Source organism: Podarcis bocagei, assembly GCF_964188305.1.
Source record: "Podarcis bocagei genome assembly, chromosome: 11".
In the NCBI taxonomy this organism is placed as follows: Eukaryota; Metazoa; Chordata; class Lepidosauria; order Squamata; family Lacertidae; genus Podarcis; species Podarcis bocagei.
Window position 1 is genome coordinate 55,945,755 of NC_138136.1, and position 19,985 is coordinate 55,965,739.

The window sequence follows — 19,985 nt, forward strand, 5'->3', positions numbered from 1 at the left end:
GAGGTGTGTGTGTCCCCCCCCCCACTTTCTCCAATCTGCTCCTCCCAGCTGGAAAGGGTTGATTGATGTTCTTGGGGTTTCTCAGAGTCCATCCTGTTGATAGTATGAGTAAAAACGACAGTGTCCTTCAGAAGAAGGATGACCAACTTCTTCAGCCTGGGATGGAGGAGGGTGGAGGAGATTATTCTCAGTCAAGCTGCTTGGGAATGAGACTCCGAAGAGCCCTGCTGGATCAGGCCCATCATCCATTTAGTCCAGCATCCTCTGTTTAAGAGGGGCTACCCAGACGCCACAGGTCTCAGGTGCTCAGCAGTGGAGTACGGGCTTTGCATGCAGAATGTCTCCTGTGTTCAGTCCCCTGTGTCTCAAATTAAACAAATGGAGTAGTAGGCTGTTGAAAAGACACTGAGACTCTAGAGCATGGGTAGGCAAACTAAGGCCTGGGGGCTGCATCTGGCCCAATCACCTTCTAAATCTGGCTCGTGGATGGTCCGGGAATCAGTGTGTTTTTACATGAGCAGAGTGTGTCCTTTTATTTTCAGTGCATCACTGGGTTATTTGTGGGGCCTGCCTGGTGTTTTTACATGAGTAGAATGTGTGCTTTTATTTTCAATGCATCTCTGGGTTATTTGTGGGGCATAGGAATTCGTTCATTTTTTCTTCTTCAAAATATAGTCTGGCCCCCCACAAGGTCTGAGGGACAGTAGACCGGCCCCCTGCTGAAAAAGTTTGCTGACCCCTGCTCTAGATCACTAGCGGGCTTTTTCTGGGCAGGAGGGCACATTTGCAAGCTGGAGAAACTGTCACAGACACCACACACACACTCACTGACTACAATAGAAAGCTTCTTTCAGAGCTAACTTCAGCGGTGGGAGGGGACCCTGCAGTCACATATGTATTTGTGGGTGTTGCATTGTCGGCCCTGCCCTAGACAGCCAGTAGGTGCCAAGGGCGCTTCCCAGCCAAAGGAATGCACACAGCAGAGAGTTAACTCTTTACTGTCAAAGATAACACAGTCACTTCTGCAGCTCTAGATACCCACACACACCTGTCTAGCATCTAGGCAGCTGTTCCCAGGTCTGCGCTCTATGGAGCAGTTGCAGCAACAGGGGACCACTTCCCCTCCACCAGTTTATGGGCTGCACACTCGCAAGCAGAGACTACACCTGCATGGAAACTTCCTTCGCTCATCCCTTTTCAGTCCCCTCCTGTGTCACAGTCTGGTTCACGGGCAATCAAAGTCCCAGCTGGGGAAGTCGGGACCAGGGGCAAGAGGGTGGGAGCAAGAACAGGAGTCCAGAAGCCAGGAGTCAGAAAGCCAAGAGTCCGAGGGTCAGAGAGCTGGGAGTCACAAAGTCAGGGGTCCGAGGATCAAGAAGCAAGGAGTCCCGAAGTCAGGGGTCCAAGGATCAAGAAGCAAGGAGTCAAATGCAGGAAGGCAGGGAATGTGTTGCTGTGGTAAAGAGCTGAAGGGAAAATGCTGACGTTATATCCCTTCCTGGCTCTTGCCACCAGGTGCTGTGAGTTACCAATCAGCCTCACTTGTGCGACCGTGCCTTGCCTCTTCAGAACAAACTTAGGAAGGCCCCAGTCCTGCAGAGTCCTATTGGTCACAGGACCTGGCTCCTGCACGCACACCTGACATCCTGGTTCTGGGAGACATTGGTGGGGAAGCACTTGCCTGATCTGCCTCTTCCTTCTCTTCTTCTGGCTCATCCCACACCCGCCAGCTCTGAAGTTTCCCCTGCCTCCAACTCTTGCCTCCTGGCTGGTACAATTCCCCACAAATCACTGGCTCCTCTCTCCTGAGACTCCAGCCCCTCTTTCCCCCGTGCACAATTGTCAGCGTCCTGACAGTCCCTGACAGAAGGAGTAGGAAGATGCCAAGTTAGACCTTTGGTCCATCTAGTTCAGCAATGTCTACCTTGACTGGCAGCTGATCTCCAGGGTTTCAGACAGTGAGTCTCTCCCAGGCTGGACCACTGAGCTACCTTCCTTCCTAGTCAGATTGACTAATAGTCTGACCTGGTGTAAGACAGCTTCTTACATCCAGTGTTCCCATCTCCAACAGATGATGTTCACAGGCACATAGAGAAGCCCTGTAATCTGAGTGAACGAGGACAGGCAGGCAGGAAGAGCATCAAACATCTCCTCCTCCTCTTGTTTTCTCAAGATTGTATCGCTAGTCTAGCAGCCTCCAAATCTCAATTTTTAGTACAATACGAAACAATACGATAATCTTTATTGTCATTGTCCCATACAGAACAACAAAATAGAAAAAAATCTACATCAGACATTCAAAAACCCACAAGCCTGCTATCCCAGCTATCCCAGCCTGGTTAACCCCCTAAAAACTCTGATACCCCATAATTGAATACAATATACTCACATAAAGACTACCTGACCATTAGGTCCAGTTGTGACTGACTCTGGGGTTGCGGCGCTCATCTCGCTTTATTGGCCGAGGGAGCCGGCGTACAGCTTCCGGGTCATGTGGCCAGCATGACTAAGCCGCTTCTGGCGAACCAGAGCAGTGCACGGAAACACCGTTTACCTTCCTGCTGGAGCACTATGACATGCTTTCAAACTGTTAGGTTGGCAGGAGCAGGGATTGAGCAACGGGAGCTCACCCTGTGGCGGGGATTTGAACCACTCACCTTCTGATCAGCAAGCGCTAAGCTCAGTGGTTTAACCCACAGCGCCACCCGCGTCCCTAAAGACTACCTTACACTGCGTTTAAAACCAAAATCGCATTTGGATAGAAACTATTTCTCAGATGGCTAGTCCTAGTCTTTATAACCCTGTACCTTCTTCCAGAAGGCAGAAGCTGAAAGAGATCATTTCCGGGGTGCGCACTATCCTGCACTATCTCTGCAGCTTTCTTATGGCACCTGGAAGCATAGATTTGATCCAAGGTGGGAAGAGTGCACCCAGTTATTCTCTCCGCAGTCTTTACAACCCTGGACAGCATTTTTTCCCCTCTGGCCGTGCAGCTCCCAAACCACACACACAGACCATACGTTAATACACTCTCCACAGTACAATGGTAAAATGCCATCAACAGGTCCTTTGAGAGATTGTTTTTCCGGAGGATTCTCAGAAAATATAACCTCTGCTGTGCTCTCTTCATCAGGTCTTTGCTGTTTTCTCCCCAGGTTAGGTCATCTCTCAACTCCATTCCCAGAAATCGAAACACCAAGACCTGTTCCACACACTTCCCCTCAATAATCAATATCGGAACATAGGAAAGTGCCGAATCAGACCATTGGCTCATCTGCTTTGGTATTGTCTGCACAGTTTCTCCCCGGGATTTCAGCCGGGGTCCTTTCCAGCCCTATCTGGAGATGCCAGAGATTTAACTTGGGACCTTGTGTATGCAAAGCAAGTGGTCTTCCACTAAGCTACAGCCCTTCCCCATAATAAGCTCTGCAGCTCTTTATCAACCAGCTGGTTGGAGAGCAGCTAAAATGGAGATTACAGGGCAAGTGGGCGAGGCTCCTGGGATCCCATAGCCATGAGCCTGCAGGTAATGTTGAGGCTTGGCATGTCGTGAATAGCAGTGGTTCTTCCACACACAGCCCAGGTGTGAGGTTGCGGGTAAGAGTCCCGAACTTGCTGCAAGGGTGTAAATGTTATCAGCAAATCTGTGGCTTATTAATGAATGATGAAAGCGTTCTTTGCGCAATAATGCTATTTGCACACGCAGCGCATGATGGTGATTCAGATCTGCATTTGTGCGGCTGGCTCTGCTTCAGAATGGGAATGGGATGGGGGTTAACTCATGCAGATGGTGATTTCTGTGTTGTCAAAATGGCATTTCTGCCTCTGATTCTGGACTTCTCTCCGCCGCAAACTCCCCCAGCTCACGAAGAAACTGTGATATTAATGCTGTATTCTTAGTTTTAGATTTTGATTTATGTGGAAATTGCTTCCCATGTGGTTGTGTATTTTTTTTGTTATGTACTGAAGTTCTCACCCTGGGCCAGCAGGGGGATACTGTAGATAGTTATGCAAATAAGGGATCGAAAGTGACGTTCAGTGATTGGATAGTTTTAGAAAGTTGCTACAGTTACGTTGTACTGGAGCTCTATATAAGCAGGCTGACTGAACCCTTCAGTTCAGTTCTGTCCTGGCCTGTGAATAAACAATAGTTGTTTGAAGAATCGCTGTGTCGTCTGATATGTTCACCCACAACTTAACATTTTTGGATGTGGTTTATTTATTGTTTATGACTTTTGTAGTTATGTAAATCTTGTCATGCTGTAAGACGCCTTGAGCATTGTATTTTTAACTGGAAAGGTGGCATACAAATAAAAAATGAAAATGAAGCCCTTCAGCTTCCCACACCTCTTCCTCCCAGCCTTTTCCCTCTCACCACTCACTGTCGTCTCACCACCACTTCCTGGGCTCTGAGCCTTCTTCACTTGGTGGTTCCCTAACTGGTTCCCTCTCTGCGAGAAGCCAAGTTACAGGGAACCAGGCAGAGGGCCTTCTCGGTAGTGGCACCCGCCCTGTGGAACGCCCTCCCACCAGATGTCAAAGAGAAAAATAACTACCAAACTTTTAGAAGACATCTGAAGGCAGCCCTGTTTAGGGAAGCTTCTAAAGTTTAATAGGTTATTGTATTTTAGTGTTTTGTTGGAAGCCGCCCAGAGTGGCTGGGGAAACCCAGCCAGATGGGTGGGGTATAAACAATAAATTATTATTATTATTATTACTCCCACCATTCCTCTGCGTCCAACCACTCCACAATATCAGCGTTTGAGGACACATTCCAGGCAGGCCAACACACCAAAAGAGGGTGCAAAGGAAAGCTGGTGAAGGTCATGTCCTGGAGAGAGAGAGAGAGGATTGGTTTGGGGATGGCTGGCGGATGGTGTGGGGAGAATCTCCCTGGCCAAATAGAGAGACCTGAGTTTTCTCACCCCTTGTAGGGAATCAGGACTTCCTGTAAGACCGCTTTTTGAGCTGGCTGCACGAAGCATTCCCCTTTCCCTTCTTGTTGATGGCTTGCTGGTGTTTATCAGCTTTGTGGCCAGGGACCAAACCATTAGCTTTGAGCACAGCCGTTGCACATCAGCCTAATGATCTCGGCTGGCGCGGCAACGAAGGAGAAGCGACAGGCTAAAGGGCAGGAGGTCGGATGCTGTTAAGGGTCTCTGCAGCAGAAGGAATCGTTAGCAGCTTTGGGGAAGGGAGAGCGGGGCGGCGGACGGCGCTTGTTGCTGACCTTAGTGCAAGCCTGTGCTTGCTCTCTGAATTAAAGGATATTGACGAGCGCTCTGCAAACTGTCGCGTGCCTTGCCCGGCACAGTTTGCCTCCTGGGATTGTCGGCTGCATCTCGATTTCCTTATTAGTGTTTTTTTTTTTTAACACCACTGCTTCCTAAAGGGGTGCACCTGTCATGGTGGGGGAGAGATGGTTTTGGAAATACAGCAACTGCAAAGCAGTGGGGGCACGCGTTAAAAAACAATTATTTTTGCAGCTACAGCAGAGAAAAGGGAAATAAATATCTTCATCTGGTACTCACCATGAAAACATTCTGTTGGTCCTGGCTTAACCGTATCCATTAACACAGGCAGTCCATATGTTCAAATGGAACAAGGCTGCCAATTACATCCTGTCCGTTCCAACGTAGAAAGGGGTGTTCAGACCACGGAGGAATGGATAGTGGCTGTTCACCCTTTCTAGCCGTGTAGGATGAATCCCTTTGCAACCGTCAAGGCTTGAAGGGTCCATGCTCATTGCCTATCTGCCAGGAATGAAATTTCAAGAGTGTGTGGACACCTGCAAATATAAAGGATTATGCTTTTTTTTTTGTTTCTTTCCTGTTATTTCTGCTTGAGTCAACTCTGATGAGAGAACCAGCTTCTTAGTAAAAGGAGCCAAAGTGGTGAATGATTAACATTTCCCAACAGTATTCACTGCAGTTGTGCAGCATTCCCCAACCTGAGGGCCTTCAGTTGTTTTGGACCGCAAGCTCTGCCAGCTGCAACCAGAATCACAGCCCAAAGACAGGTGCCCTGCTCTGAGGAGCCTGTACAATCTAACACAGCGAAGGCAGTAAGGGGTAGTGGGAGTTGTAGCCTAATAAATTATGGAGGGCCCCAAGTTTATTTTATTTTTATTTATTAGATTTATATGCTTCCCTTTATCAAAAGGGCGGTTCATAAGATAAAAATACAAGGCAAAAGCACAAATAAATAGCTAAGACAGAAACAACAAAACAATAATGCCCCTTTCCCACAAATACATTTAAAAGGCTGTACAGTGGTACCTCGGGTTACAGACGCTTCAGGTTACAGATGCTTCAGGTTACAGACTCCGCTAACCCAGAAATAGTACCTCGGGTTAAGAACTTTGCTTCAGGATGAGAACAGAAATTGCATGGCGGCGGCAGTGGGAGGTCCCATTAGCTAAAGTGGTACCTCAGGTTAAGAACAATTTCAGGTTAAGAACGGACCTCCAGAACGAATGAAGTTCTTAACCTGAGGTTATAATATTAATCAGCCAAAGGCCTGGTTGAAGAGGAATGTTTTTGCCTGGTGTCTAAAGATATATAATAAAGGCACCAGGCGAACGTCCCTGGGGAGAGCCACTGCAGAAAAGGCCCTGTTCCCATGTTGCCATGCTCCAGACCTCATGTGGAAGAGGCATATGAAGGATGACCTCAGATGATGAACACAGAGTCTGGGTTGGTTTCGATGGGGAGAGGCGGTCCTTGAGGCATTGTGGTCCTGAGCCGTTTTAAGGCTTTATAGGTCAAAACCAGAACTTTGAACTGGGCCCAGAAGTTAGTGCAGTTGGGCCAAGATCGGTGTAATACGATCAAACCGTCTTGTCCCAGTGATCAACATGGCCAAGCTAGGAAAAGCTGTGACTCTTAGCTTGTGATTCCAACATGCACCTACAATAACAATTTCCCCTGTTTATAAAAATCAGCTGGGGTGGGGGCTGCCTATCTAGATTGGGACTGTGGCAGAGGAAGGTGATTTTTTTCCCCTTGCACAATTTCCCTGCCAAGTGTCAACTTGTCATTGGGGGAGGGGAACAGGTGCGACCATATTCTACAGCAGCCTTCCTCAATTTGGCTCCTTCCAGAGATTTTGGACCAAAGGAAATTGTAGTCCAAACATTTGGAGGGGGCACCAGGTTGGGGGAGGCTGTCCCCCTCTCAAGGCTATGGTGCTTGGAAACCTCTGCTAGTTTGAAATAAGGGAGTCTATCACTTACCTGTGTGAACAAGGACATGATCATTATCTCCAATATTCTTCTTTTTGAACTTTCTTCCTTTAGGAAGCGATCAGAGTATCACGGGCGGAAATGCCTTTCTGAAGTTTGACACAGAGGCGAGACAAACAGTGAGTATATAGCAAATTCCTCTTTTACTCCCATAAATGAGCTAGTTAAAGTTGGCTGTTTCTGAGAAATCATAGCCAAGACTATTGACTTAAGGGCACACGCTTATTTCCAAAGAAAGTTAAAGTAAGTGGGATTTGCCTCTGAGCAGACATGCTCAAGAAGGAGAGAATTGCAAAGAATATTTATTTTTGTTGCTTTGTAAAGAAACACTGAAAATAAAGCCAGTCACCTGTACACAAACAATACAACTTGCATTCCGTTTCTAGAAAGTTACGGGAAGAAGCAAATTAAGCAGAAATAGGGAAAACAAGGCATCAGGCTGGACTTTGGTAATCTTTGGTAATATGGCACCCTGAGCGGGGCCAACATTTGCCCCCCTCCCAAATGTTGTTGTTGTTTAGTCGTTTAGTCGTGTCCGACTCTTCGTGACCCCATGGACCAGAGCACGCCAGGCACTCCTGTCTTCCACTGCCTCCCGCAGTTTGGTCAGACTCATGTTTATAGCTTCGAGAACACTGTCCAACCATCTCGTCCTCTGTCGTCCCCTTCTCCTTGTGCCCTCCATCTTTCCCAACATCAGGGTCTTTTCCAGGGAGTCTTCTCTTCTCATGAGGTGGCCAAAGTATGGGAGCCTCAGCTTCACGATCTGTCCTTCTAGTGAGCACTCAGGGCTGATTTCCTTCAGAATGGATAGGTTTGATCTTCTTGCAGTCCATGGGACTCTCAAGAGTCTCCTCCAGCACCATAATTCAAAAGCATCAATTCTTCGGCGATCAGCCTTCTTTATGGTCCAGCTCTCACTTCCATACATCACTACTGGGAAAACCATAGCTTTTACTATAAGGACCTTTGTTGGCAAGGTGATGTCTCTGCTTTTTAAGATGCTGTCTTAAAAATTAGAGACATCACCTTGCCAACAAAGGCCCTCCCAAATAGATCTTCTTTAATTATGGATTTTCTCAGTTTGGCGCCTCCTCGGCTCAGCACCTCTTTCCAGCAACTCCTGCAGCCAAGATGATGCCAAGCATCTTGCTCTGCGTTCCTTTGGACCACATCAGCAAGACCGAGAGGGGGGGTTGTGATAGGAATTTTGAGGTCTTAGATATCTGTTAAATGTTCATAAGTGTACCAACCTAGCACATACATAGATCAGTGCAGGAAGACTGACCTGAAACCATTTTGATTCCCAAACTGAGCAAATGTTTTCTCTGCAAGGTCAAAGGAAAATGGAAAAGCCTCCCCATTGTCTTTTCCTTCACAAATCCTGTCTTAAGGGCACATGTAAGATAGGAATAGGGAGTGAGGCTGTGACCTGGCTCAGGAACTAAGTATTTATCATTACAAAAGACTGGCCAGGCTTCCCAGGCAATCCAATCAAGTGACCATTAAACAGGTAACCTGGCAGACAGGAGGTAAACAAACCACTCAGATTTCTGCTGTAAACCTCCCTTTCTGTGATGTAGGTATGATGTATCGGGGTGTGTGTGTGGTGGTCTTGGGTTACACCCCTTCTGTGATGTATGTATGATGTATGGAGGGGTGGTCTTGAGCTCCAGGGCAGGGAATTTAAAATGTCTTTATAAGCCCTTGCACGGCATTTTGGGGGGTCCTCTTCCTCTCCTGCGTGTGGTGAGTGAGGACCCTATTGCAACAGATCAATAAAGATCAGGCTTACTAGCTGCTTTGCTTCTCAATATTCTCTGGCTGGCCTCTGTTATTTTCTCCTACCAATAGGGAACCTACGTAAGGACTCTATATGGGCTCTTGGATACCCCATAAGGGAAAAGGGCATATTTTTATTTACAACAGGGTCTTGTCATCTGGCCAGCCCAGGACCTCCCTACACACTGTCCAGGCTTGCACCCCGGAGAGGTCACTTTGATGCTGCAGTTTGAGTTCACCCCCCAAGGCACACTCCATTGTCCTTTGAGGCAGACGGATGCCAGTAACAACAACAATTTATATCCCACCCATTTCCGCCATGGAGTCCAAGGTGGTATATATATGTGTTCCTAGCACGGTCACCCATCCAGTTACTGACCAGGCCCAGACCTGCTTAGCTTCAGCAAGGTGGTAGCCTCATGTATTGGGTTGCCATACGGACATAGCTGGTATTCAGCCCTCCTAAACAGCGCCCAAGCAGAAATTGCTGATATGTCCAGGAAAATCTGGGTGTATGGCAGCCCATGTCGGTAGTGTAAGTTTTGGTAAATCTCATTAAAAATAGCTCAAAAGTTCTCTCTCTTTTTTTGAGATTTTGCTCAACAACTTTGCCAAACAACAACAATCCCCAACTTTTGCATCCGGATTTTCACTTTTTGAAATATGGCAACCCTACTCATGTACCTTTAGACTGTAAGCTGGAACAATGAGTGTTACAGATTGATTTTGCTCAGTGCCCTGCAGTATCCCTAATTTTTGCCCCCATACTTTAGCCTTTTGCTCTTCCTCTTTCAAAATAACATTCTTTGTCTGCTTTTTAGTGTTGGTTGTGAGCAAGGGAAGAAAGTTTGCTACGGTGGATGTATACACACATACTGTGGTTATAACGATCCCTCCACCCAAAAGCGAAACTCTAATCTATGGCAAAGTGGTTAGAATCGTTATCTAGGCCTGCATAATTCCCCCTTCCATCCGGGAAACTGATAAAACATCAAATTGGTGCCGTTTTCTTATCAGCACATAGAATTTGGAGGATGCAAAGTAATGACCTGTCAGCTTGCTGCCAGCAAGCCAGTTTTGCAACACGCGGGCCTCCCTTAAAAATACAGAACAAAATACATAAATGCCTCGATTGCCTTTTTAATAAGGGCTTCTAAGACATCTACTTAAACAGAGAGAGAGAGAGACTTGCAACTATATGCATAGCGTGAGTGCAGAGATCGCGCTATAGCTCATTATTTCGGGTATCTTTACGCTGCTGTATTTAGAGTCTGTTGCGTTTAGAGTCAAAAGGTGATGTGAGGTGGGACCCCAATAACAAGGCGACCCACTCGAGGGACTGGAATGAACTTCTTTCAAACCTGGGGTCTGACTGCCTAATGGCAGCCAAGCACGGCAGGGTTGTAGCATAAATTGCTTGCTGAGAAACATACTTCCAAGTGCTGTCAGCAACTCAGCCACAGGCAGTCTTGTCATTATGGGGTTCTGCAAAATGCCAGTGTCCCAAACCTGTCAACAGGAGAGTTCAACTTCCTGGGAAAAGGGAGCATTCGGGTGGCTTGTTCTCAGATTGTTGGTTCTCTGAATGGAAGTGGTGCTTTAAGCAAGTCCAATGGAGCCCTGCATTGTAGGGGTGACCCTCGGCGCTGTGGGAATGTTCAGGGATGCAGGAGAGGATATATTGTTTGATTATAGCCTTTCCAACTTGTGTAAACAAGTTCACAATTTAGCAGAGTAACATTCCCCCTTTTAAACTCACAGTGGATGCGTTTGCTCAGGCTCGCTAAAGCCTCTATAATAACTGTTCTGGTATTTCCCCCTTATTCCCTCATAAAAGATAAGACACGACACAGTCTTCTATAAAAGTATAAAAAGAGTTCTGTTCACAATCAGATCCCAGAAGGCAGACTTAGCTTAGAAAAGTAACATACACCTGGAAACTATCTCATAAGGAGGCAGTCCCTCTGTCCTCTTCTGGCTGGAGGCCAAGAGAGCGTCTTTGGCTAAGCAGATGTTGCTTCTTCGATACATGTAGTCAAAGAGAGAGAGATGGTTACCCTGTGCTTTTGTCATTACCTGCACAGGTGAGGCCATGCCCACCTCTAGTCACATGCAGAGGAAGTCTGTCCCAGCTCAGAAGGAAACAGGAAGTTTACCTGCTGGCTGGACAAACATTCCTCCCCATGTGTAAACATGTTCACTCTAGGAATGTTCTACTTGACTGCTCTTGTGTTTCACATCCCACAGGCGCCCCTTCCAACACTGCAGTTCTGTGATTCGAACCACACCGCACATCTAAAGCCCTAATGGTGCCGGTCATGGCTTCCCCTCAAGAACCCGAGAGCTGCAGTTTGTAAAGGGTGATGAGAGTTGTTAGCAGACCCCCGTTCCCCTTACAGAGCTACAATTCCCAGAGGCATTTAACGGTCAACCCATCTTCCCAGGCAACTCTGGGAATTGTAACTCAGTTTTGGTGCGCCAAATGTCCGCCATGGGTGGCTTGCTATTCCGCACCTGGGGGGGCACCCTCCACACCATGCCCCCTCTCGGGAGCGCACTTGCCCTAGGCAACGCGGACATATGCTCTGCCACTGTTCTTAGGTCTTACTTTCAACAGGAAAGGGGTGTGATTCAGGGTTAGAGTGTTTGCTTTGCACAGAAGGTCCCATCTTCAATTCTTGGCATCTCCAGGTAGGGTTAGGAGGTCCATAGCCTGAAGCTCTGCCAAGAGGGTTGGATTAACCATTAAACAAAATAAGCATGTGCTTAGGGCATAAAGAGGGACGCGGGTGGTGCTGTGGTCTAAACCACTGAGCCTAGGGCTTGCTGATCAGAAGGTCGGTGGTTTGAATCCCCGCAACGGGGTGAGCTCCTGTTGCTCGGTCCCAGCTCCTGCCAACCTAGCAGTTCCTTTACCTTTACCTAGGGCATAAAGGGAAGGGGGCACCGAAGTCATTTTCCATTGCCAGATTTTTAACATTAATGGCTTCAAAATGCTCAGCTGAGTGTTCATTTTCTCAGCTGAAGGGTATTAAGAATCCCAATAGGACAACAGTGCAACAAGGCAGGCTGTGTGCCCCATCTCTACCAAGTATTGAAGCAGATGTGTTACATAAGATTAGTCTTGAGGATCTGATCAAAGACTTTGCAATGAGAAAAAAGATTTTTCAAATATAAATAAAGTGGAAGTGAAAAGATAAACATTGCTTTCCATCTTACTGTAGGTTTCGTTTCATTTTGAAAAAATGAAATTTTATTTTACAGTTTATTATTGTTTCTATTTTGAATTAGATATATATGGGGGCACCAAAATCTTTTAAGTGCTTGGGGGCCTCTGAAGGTCTTAATCCAGACCTGTCTGCCAGTCAGTGTCTATCTAGGGCAGCGGTTCTCAACCTGTGGGTCCCCAGATGTTGTTGGACTACAACTCCCATCATCCCTGACCATTGGTCATGCTGGCTAGGAATGATGGGAATTGTAGTCCAACAACATCTGGGGACCCACAAGTTGAAAAACACTGATCTAGGGTTTCCTAAACTTGGGTCTCAGGCTGTTCTTGGACTACAATTCCCATCATCCCTGACCATCGGTCCTGCTAGCTAGGGAAGAAGGGAGTTATAGTCCAAAAACAGCTGGAGACTTAAGTTTGGGAAACCTTGCTGTAGACAGTACTGTGCTAAATGGACCAATGGTCTGATTCAGTATAAGGAAGTCCATATGGCTCATGGTTCTTGGGGAAGCTGTGCCTGATTTTCGTACATGTAGAAGCTCCCCCTCCTACACTAAGTCTTCTGGCTTCCATCTGAGGGATGCGTTCATAAAACTTCCCTTTTCTATAGTACATCTCCTCCTGAGAGGAAAGGTCTGCTCAACTTCTGGGGATAATAGCAGGACCACTGTTGAGTTGTAGGCATCTGACAAGGCTCTCATGGAGCGGATGCGAAGCAGGGCGCGATAATGGGTAGTTTGCAACATCGCTAACAAAGAGAGAGGGTGTCTTTTCAAAAGGAAATGAATCTAGGTTGGCTTGACTTCCAGCTGTGCTCCACTCCAGCTCTCCCGTCCTCACGCACCCCAAAGAGAGAAAGAGATTGAGCTGAAGAAGGGGTCACTTCTTAGCGCAGACACCCCTTCCTGGGCCAGCCATCTCTGCATCCAATTTCATTGGTTTTCCATGGCTGGGGGGAAGGGAGGGGGCTATAGATAATGTCCTCCTGTTAATAGAGAGCTGTGAGCATTTACACTTCTGTATTGATACGAGCGGCTGTTTCATCCTTGCACGTCTGAGATTTCAGCCCTTTCAGACACAAGGCAGGTCATGGTTTCAACGCCATTGAATGCATTGTGCAGAAGAGAACGGAATTCATTCGATATGAAAGCGTTGGCTCCCCCCCTCCAGCCCCCGGCTTAAAAAAAAAAAGAGTGGGGGAGTCTTCTTCCTTCTTCAGGTGCTGGGCTTTCAAGTCACACAATGCATCAAAGATCCTACGTGCAGGCTTTGAAAAGGGCAGAAGGCGCTCGCTAATATTTGGACGAAATGAATAATCAGTATCCCGAGACCCCGGCAACTAATTTGGAAGTTCTCGACGCACCTCCTGGCAGAATCGCTCCCCTGGAACCCGGAGGCGCAGCTAACGAAACGTTTCAAAAATGCCGCTTGGAGACCAACTTTCTGGCCTCCGCTTGCCCCCTTTCAGAATTGTTCCATGGTTAAGAGCTGCTTGTGAAAAGATAAAACGCTGTCCATCCTGGAAAAAGCACGCTTCAAAGAAAGCCCAGGAGCCAGCGAGGGTCCCCCCCCTTCCTCCCCTTTCTTGTGCCTTGGTATTGAAAGTGTTGCTTGCAGGACTTCGTAATGGGGACCTTACAATGCAAAGGAAAATATATTAGCATGGGGGTCCCGTTTGGCAGCGTTGTATTATACGGAGGGGGTCTAGAAAGATGAAATCTCTCACTGCTGTGGCTTTTGCTTTTAAAAAAGAAAGTTATTTTATTTTTTTTAAAAAAGATGTTTCATTGCATCTTTAGACACAGGCCTGGTTGCTCTCCAAGTAACCTGTTGGTCTTTTACAATGGGAAGAAATGCTTCTTTGCAGAACGCCCGTGGGATCGGTTATTTTTCTGGCGGTGTTGTGGCTTGCCTTAAAAAGATGAAGCAAGCCGTCTCCTCTTCTTAATTAAGCTGGGGGATAAATTAGGCAGGATGAGAGGATGTAGGCACCACCCCTGTGGTTAATTGCCATTTTCTCACCACTTGCGGAACCAGCCCCTTAGAGCTCATCTGGATGTTATAGTTCCAGAGGAATCTCCAGCCCTGTTGTGGCTTCTACCTTCCAGTTTTACTATTTTGGAGTCCTCCTCACTGTGTGAGCTTCCCCACCCACGATCCACCTCAATTGTATTTGCTGGTGACACCAAGGAACTTTTTGAGCTAGATCAAATGAAGGATAGGGTACCTCTGACCTTCCTGGTATTATCACAGTGTGATGAGGTCCACCTGCCCCAAACCTCTCTATGATCTAAAGATTAAGGGCTCGTCCCTCTTGTCCCGTGTCCAGAAAGAATGTCTCTAAGAGCTTTTCCGCTTCTTCCACGCTGCCTAGGCACGGGTGCGAGTGGTTTCACGACCGCCACACAACTATCCCCTGGAAAACATGTTCTTTACTGCTGAATTGGAACAAACAGCAATCTGCAGAAAACCCCATTGGTGTCTGGTCTGATTCAGACCAGCAATCTGCAGAAAACCCCATTGCTGTCTGGTCTGATTCAGCATGACAACACATCATGATATTCAGGGAACATATAGAACGGCAATTTATACCGAGTCAGATCACTGTTCCACCTAGCCAAGGGGTCGGCAATTTTTTTTTAGTTGCGGGCCACTCCACTGTCCCTCAGACCTTGTGGCGGGCTGGAGAAGCAGCATGGGGCGGGGGGAGCTGGAAGAAGAGGTGAGGGGGGCAAGTAGTCCTCTTCCCAGTATGTTTCCGAGCACAATTCAAAGTGTTGGTGCTGATCTAAACGGCCTCTGTCCAGGATACCTGAAGGAGCATCTCCATCCTCATCGTTCTGTCTGGACACTGAGGTCCAGCTCCGAAGGCCTTCTGGCAGTTCCCTCGCTGTGAGAAGCCAAGTTACAGGGAACCAGGCAGAGGGCCTTCTCGGTAGTGGCACTTGCCCTGTGGAACGCCCTCCCACCAGATGTCAAAGAGAAAAACAACTACCAGACTTTTAGAAGACATCTGAAGGCAGCCCTGTTTAGGGAAGCTTTTAATGTTTGATGGACTACTGAATTTTAATATTTTGTTGGAAGCTGCCCAGAGTGACTGGGGAAACCTAGCCAGATGGGCGGGGTATAAATAATAAATTATTATTATTATTGTCAGGGAACTGCCATCAGCTCAGAGGCGAGAGGTGGAAGGGCAGTTGTGTTACAGGGAGCCTCCGAAGATCTTGCGAAGTAGTTCTTCCTCTGGCGAGGAGGGAAGCCCCACCTCCAGTGGGGAGGGAGTGCAAGGATCAGAAGATGCTAGGGAGAGGCTCAACACTGAGCCTGAGCAAAGCGGAGAGGAGGCAAGTCCCCCTTTGCCAGCGCCCATTCTGCGCAGTAGTCTTAGGCGCAGAGAGGGGAGGAGAAGGTTGGGGGTCACATGGCTGTTATGCTGGGGGAAGGTATAAGAATCTGCCACTCCCATATTCTGCTAGCAACTGAGCAGACATGGACTTGCGACACTCTACACTGTAAATAGTTTGTACAGATAATAAAGCCTGGAAAAGACAGGTTGGAGTCTTGCCTGTTTGCTCCAGAGCAACCACATCAGCACCTGACAATTATTATTATTATTATTATTATTATTATTATTATTATTATTATTATTATTATTATTATTATTATTATTCCCCACCCCCAGCCGCTGTGCTTACCTTCCCTGGGGCTGCCGCTTCTCATTGGTAGGCAGAGTGAGCTCATCCGCTTCGCTCTCTGGCCCACAGGAGCACCAGGATGGCAGCGGCAGCGGGAAGGGTTGGCTCTGGAGAGGGGCTGCTTAAAATGGCACTCAGCCAGCTCAGCCCAGCCCCTTTCCTCCTCTAGGCAGGGCAGGGAAAATCCAGGAGGAGGGAGGGAGGAGGTGGCGCAGCGGTGTGTGGGAGGGAGAGGGTGGGAAATGGAATGGCACAGAAAAAAATGGTGCAGCCCGAACGAACAGAATCCCCATGCTGATCCACGGACAGGCTGCGGGCCAGATCCTGAAGGCAGTTGGGCCTGATCCGGCCCATGGACCTTAGTTTGCCAACCCCTGACCTAGCCCAATGTTGTTGACACCGGCTGGCAGCGGCTCCCCAGGGTTTCAGGCAGGGTCTCTCCCAATCTAGGAAATTTTGCCTGCAGGGCACTCTCTGGAAGCTTTCTGGGTTGTGGCCATTCTTGGGTGACGCTTGCAAAAGACCAAAACCCAAACCTCACCCCTCCAAACAATGCAAGTAGACTTTGCACCCAGTTGTGGGATGGTGGAAATAAGCAACACTCAACAAACTTTGCAGTGATTTTAATTTTAATTTTTTTTTTTGGCTCGGCTGCAGAATTTTCTTCCCCAGGCCTTTCCCGGGAGAGACACCTTCCATGGCCTCTTGAAAAAACACGCCATGAATAATATCATTGCTCCAGCAATGGAAACCGAAAGTGCAAAAGTGCCCGACCACAAAAATCATTAAGTGAAACAGAGAACACGCTAATGACTGGGACCAGATTCATTTTATTTTTTTAAGAGCGAGATATTATTACAAAAATCCTCTTTTCTTTTTTTTTAAACAGCAAGTGTCTACTCCGAAACCAGCTCCCTATTCCCCAGGCTGCCCTCGCTTGTCACATCAAACTTTATTTTTACCATCTGTGGAGCTGTAGCTAAAGTTTTAGCACTCACTTATCTCCTTCTCCCCCAGGCCACAATTAATTGAGGCCAGGAGAGAGGCTGGATCTCTCAGGCAATATTTACAAGACGAAGGGAATGTTAATGGCTTGCTTGGGCAGAGGCTATGGGCTTCTTTTTTTTTTGCAAAAAGGTGCTGGGGAGAGCTGGGTGAGGAGGAGAGTTCTGGGAAGAGTCTCTGGGAATTTGACTTCTCGGTAGATAAATAAGATCACTCCCCTCCACCCTCCCACTGCACTTCCCAATTAAACTTATGGCTCGGCGAGTTTTGCATTTCTCAGGGACCCTTTGGGGGATGGAGTCGCTGTGTGAAATGGGCTGCTGCATATTACGTACACACACACACACACACACACACACACACACACACACACACAGCAAATTCACTCTATGCACGCTCTTAGCTTTGCAGTCAACACAACAGCATCCACACACAAGTGGGAAATGCCAGAGCTTTGCGAGAGTCTAAAAAGTCATAGCGGGCGGGCGGGGGGGGGGGCTTAACTGAGGGGAGGGGACCCCAAATCATCAATGATCAAGGGTCTGGAAACCAAGCCTTATGAGGAACAGTTGAAGGATCTGGGTACAGTGGTACCTCGGGTTACATACGCTTCAGGTTACAGACTCCGCTAACCCAGAAATAGTACTTGGGTTAAGAACTTTGCTTCAGGATGAGAACGGAAATCGTGCTCCGGCGGTGCAGTAGCAGTGGGAGGCCCCATTAGCTAAAGTGGCGCTTCAGGTTAAGAACAGTTTCAGCTTAAGAACGGACCTCCAGAACGGATTAAGTACTTAACCTGAGGTACCACTGTATTCTGCATTTCATAATTTCTGTATTGCATTTAATTGTCCTTAACTAATAATTCTCTTCATAGCCTTTCTTGCAATATTTCAAATGATCCACCTTACGAAACTTCTTGCAGTCCTACTAGCGTAATCTGTTCCTCGCAATTACTTTTCAAATAGTTCATATATTTGTACTTAACCCGAGGTACCACTGTATATGTAGCCTAGAAAAGAGGAGACTGAATGGAGAGAGGATAAAGGTAAAGGGACCCCTGACCATTAGGTCCAGTCGTGACCGACTCTGGGGTTGCGGCGCTCATCTCGCTTTATTGGCCAAGGGAGCCGGCATACAGCTTCCGGGTCATGTGGCCAGCAGGACTAAGCCATTTCTGGCGAACCAGAGCAGCGCACGGAAACGCCGTTTACCTTCCCGCCGGAGCGGTACATATTTATCTACTTGCACTCTGACGTGCTTTTGAACTCCTAGGTTGGCAGGAGCAGGGACCGAGCAACGGGAGCTCACCCCGTCGCGGGGATTCGAACCGCCGACCTTCTGATCGGCAAGCCCAAGAGGCTCAGTGGTTTAGACCACAGCACCACCCACGATAACCATCTTCAAATATCTCAAGGGCTGTCCCATGGAAGATGGAGCAAGCTTGTTTTCTCCTGCTCTGGAAGGTAGGACTCGAACTAATGGCTTCAAGTTACAAGAAAGGAGATTCTCATTAAACATCAGGAAAAGTTTTCTGACTGTAAGAGCTGTTCAACGGAGGAACGGTCTCCCTCTGGAGACTGTGGACTCTCCTTCCTTGGAGGTTTATAAGCAGAGGTTGGTCATCTGTCATGGATCCTTTAGCTGAGATTTTTGCATGGCAGGTTGGGACCCTCATGGTCCCATCCAACTCTACGATTCTATAGAATCATAGGATTCTACAACTAGATCAGGAGTCAGCAAACTTTTCCAGCAGTCCACTGTCCCTCAGACCTTGTGGGGGGGGGGGTGCTGGACTATATTTTGAAAAAAATAAAATGTACGAATTCCTATGCCCCACAAATAACCCAGAGATGCATTTTAAATAAAAGCACACATTCTACTCATGTAAAAACACCAGTCAGGCCCCAGAAATAACCCAGAGATGCATTTTAAATAAAAGGACACATTCTACTCATGTAAACTTTTAGAAGACACCTGAAGATAGCCCTGTTTAGGGAAGCTTTTAATGTTTAATAGGCAGGGTATAAATAATAAGTTTTATTATTATTATTATTATTATTATTATTATTATTATTATTATTATTATTATTAAAACATTCTGATTCCTGGACCATCCGCGGGCTGGATTTAGAAGGCGATTCTGGACAGATCTGGCCCCCGGGCCTTAGTTTGCCTAGTTGAACCTTTGACCTAATCCAGCAGGCTCTTCTTATTATCTTAAGTTATTAAGTCAATAAGAACATAAGAATAGCCTCTCTTATTCAGAAGAAATTTCTGGTTTCTGTTTCCATCCATACCTAGCCACCTGCTTCCCGCAGCTTGGGCGAGTCGCACTTTAAAAGCAAGACCTGTAATATATCTAGAAGAGTCAGACTTAAAGCAAAATGTATTCTTCAGCCTAAGGGAGGGGGGGGGGAAACGGTTAACCCGGGTCAGAGAGGTAGCAGAAACCACCTGTGGAGAAATTATCAGCTTGCTGCTTCCTGTGTGTTTTGGAAAGAGAGTGGGCTGTGGGTGGTTTTCTTTCTTGAGGAGTAACTTGAAAGCAGATAAGGTCAGGGCTTTAAGGATTTTGGCTGGGAACAGTTCCCAGTCTTTTTATCAGCACAGAGCAGAAGGTCCCACATTAACCCTCTGCATCCTGGCTTCCCAAACTGCGAGACGAGTGGAGGGTGCAGGCAGGTACAAGTAGTTGCCTGGGTACAATCCTTCCTCTCCAGTCTTCCCCCCTTTTGTGTTTTAATTGACATTGAGTATGTACAATATGGGGACGTGGGTGGCGCTGTGGGTTAAACTAGGACTTGCCGATCAGAAGGTTGGCAGTTTGAATCCCCGTGACGGGGTGAGCTCCCGTTGCTCGGTCCCTGCTCCTGCCAACCTAGCAGTTCGAAAGCACATCAAAGTGCAAGTAGATAAATAGGTACCGTTCCGGCAGGAAGGTAATCGGCGTTTCCGTGCGCTGCTCTGGTTCGCCAGAAGCAGCTTAGTCATGCTGGCCACATGACCCGGAAGCTGTACGCTGGCTCCCTCG

General features: G+C 47.4%; 1 protein-coding gene and 1 long non-coding RNA gene across 2 annotated transcripts in view; one reads left to right on the top strand and one right to left on the bottom strand.

The window, feature by feature from the left end:
* Positions 1-19,985, bottom strand: part of LOC308597447 — a 353,006-nt gene that overhangs the window by 331,619 nt on the left and 1,402 nt on the right. The gene's annotated exons all lie outside the window — the stretch shown is intronic.
* The window catches only part of ZBTB7C (zinc finger and BTB domain containing 7C), a 235,269-nt gene that overhangs the window by 78,579 nt on the left and 136,705 nt on the right, over positions 1-19,985 (top strand). The window contains exon 2 of the mRNA XM_081212897.1: positions 7,298-7,362. The gene's annotated coding sequence lies outside the window, so the exon portion shown is untranslated. The remainder of the gene's footprint in view (positions 1-7,297; positions 7,363-19,985) is intronic.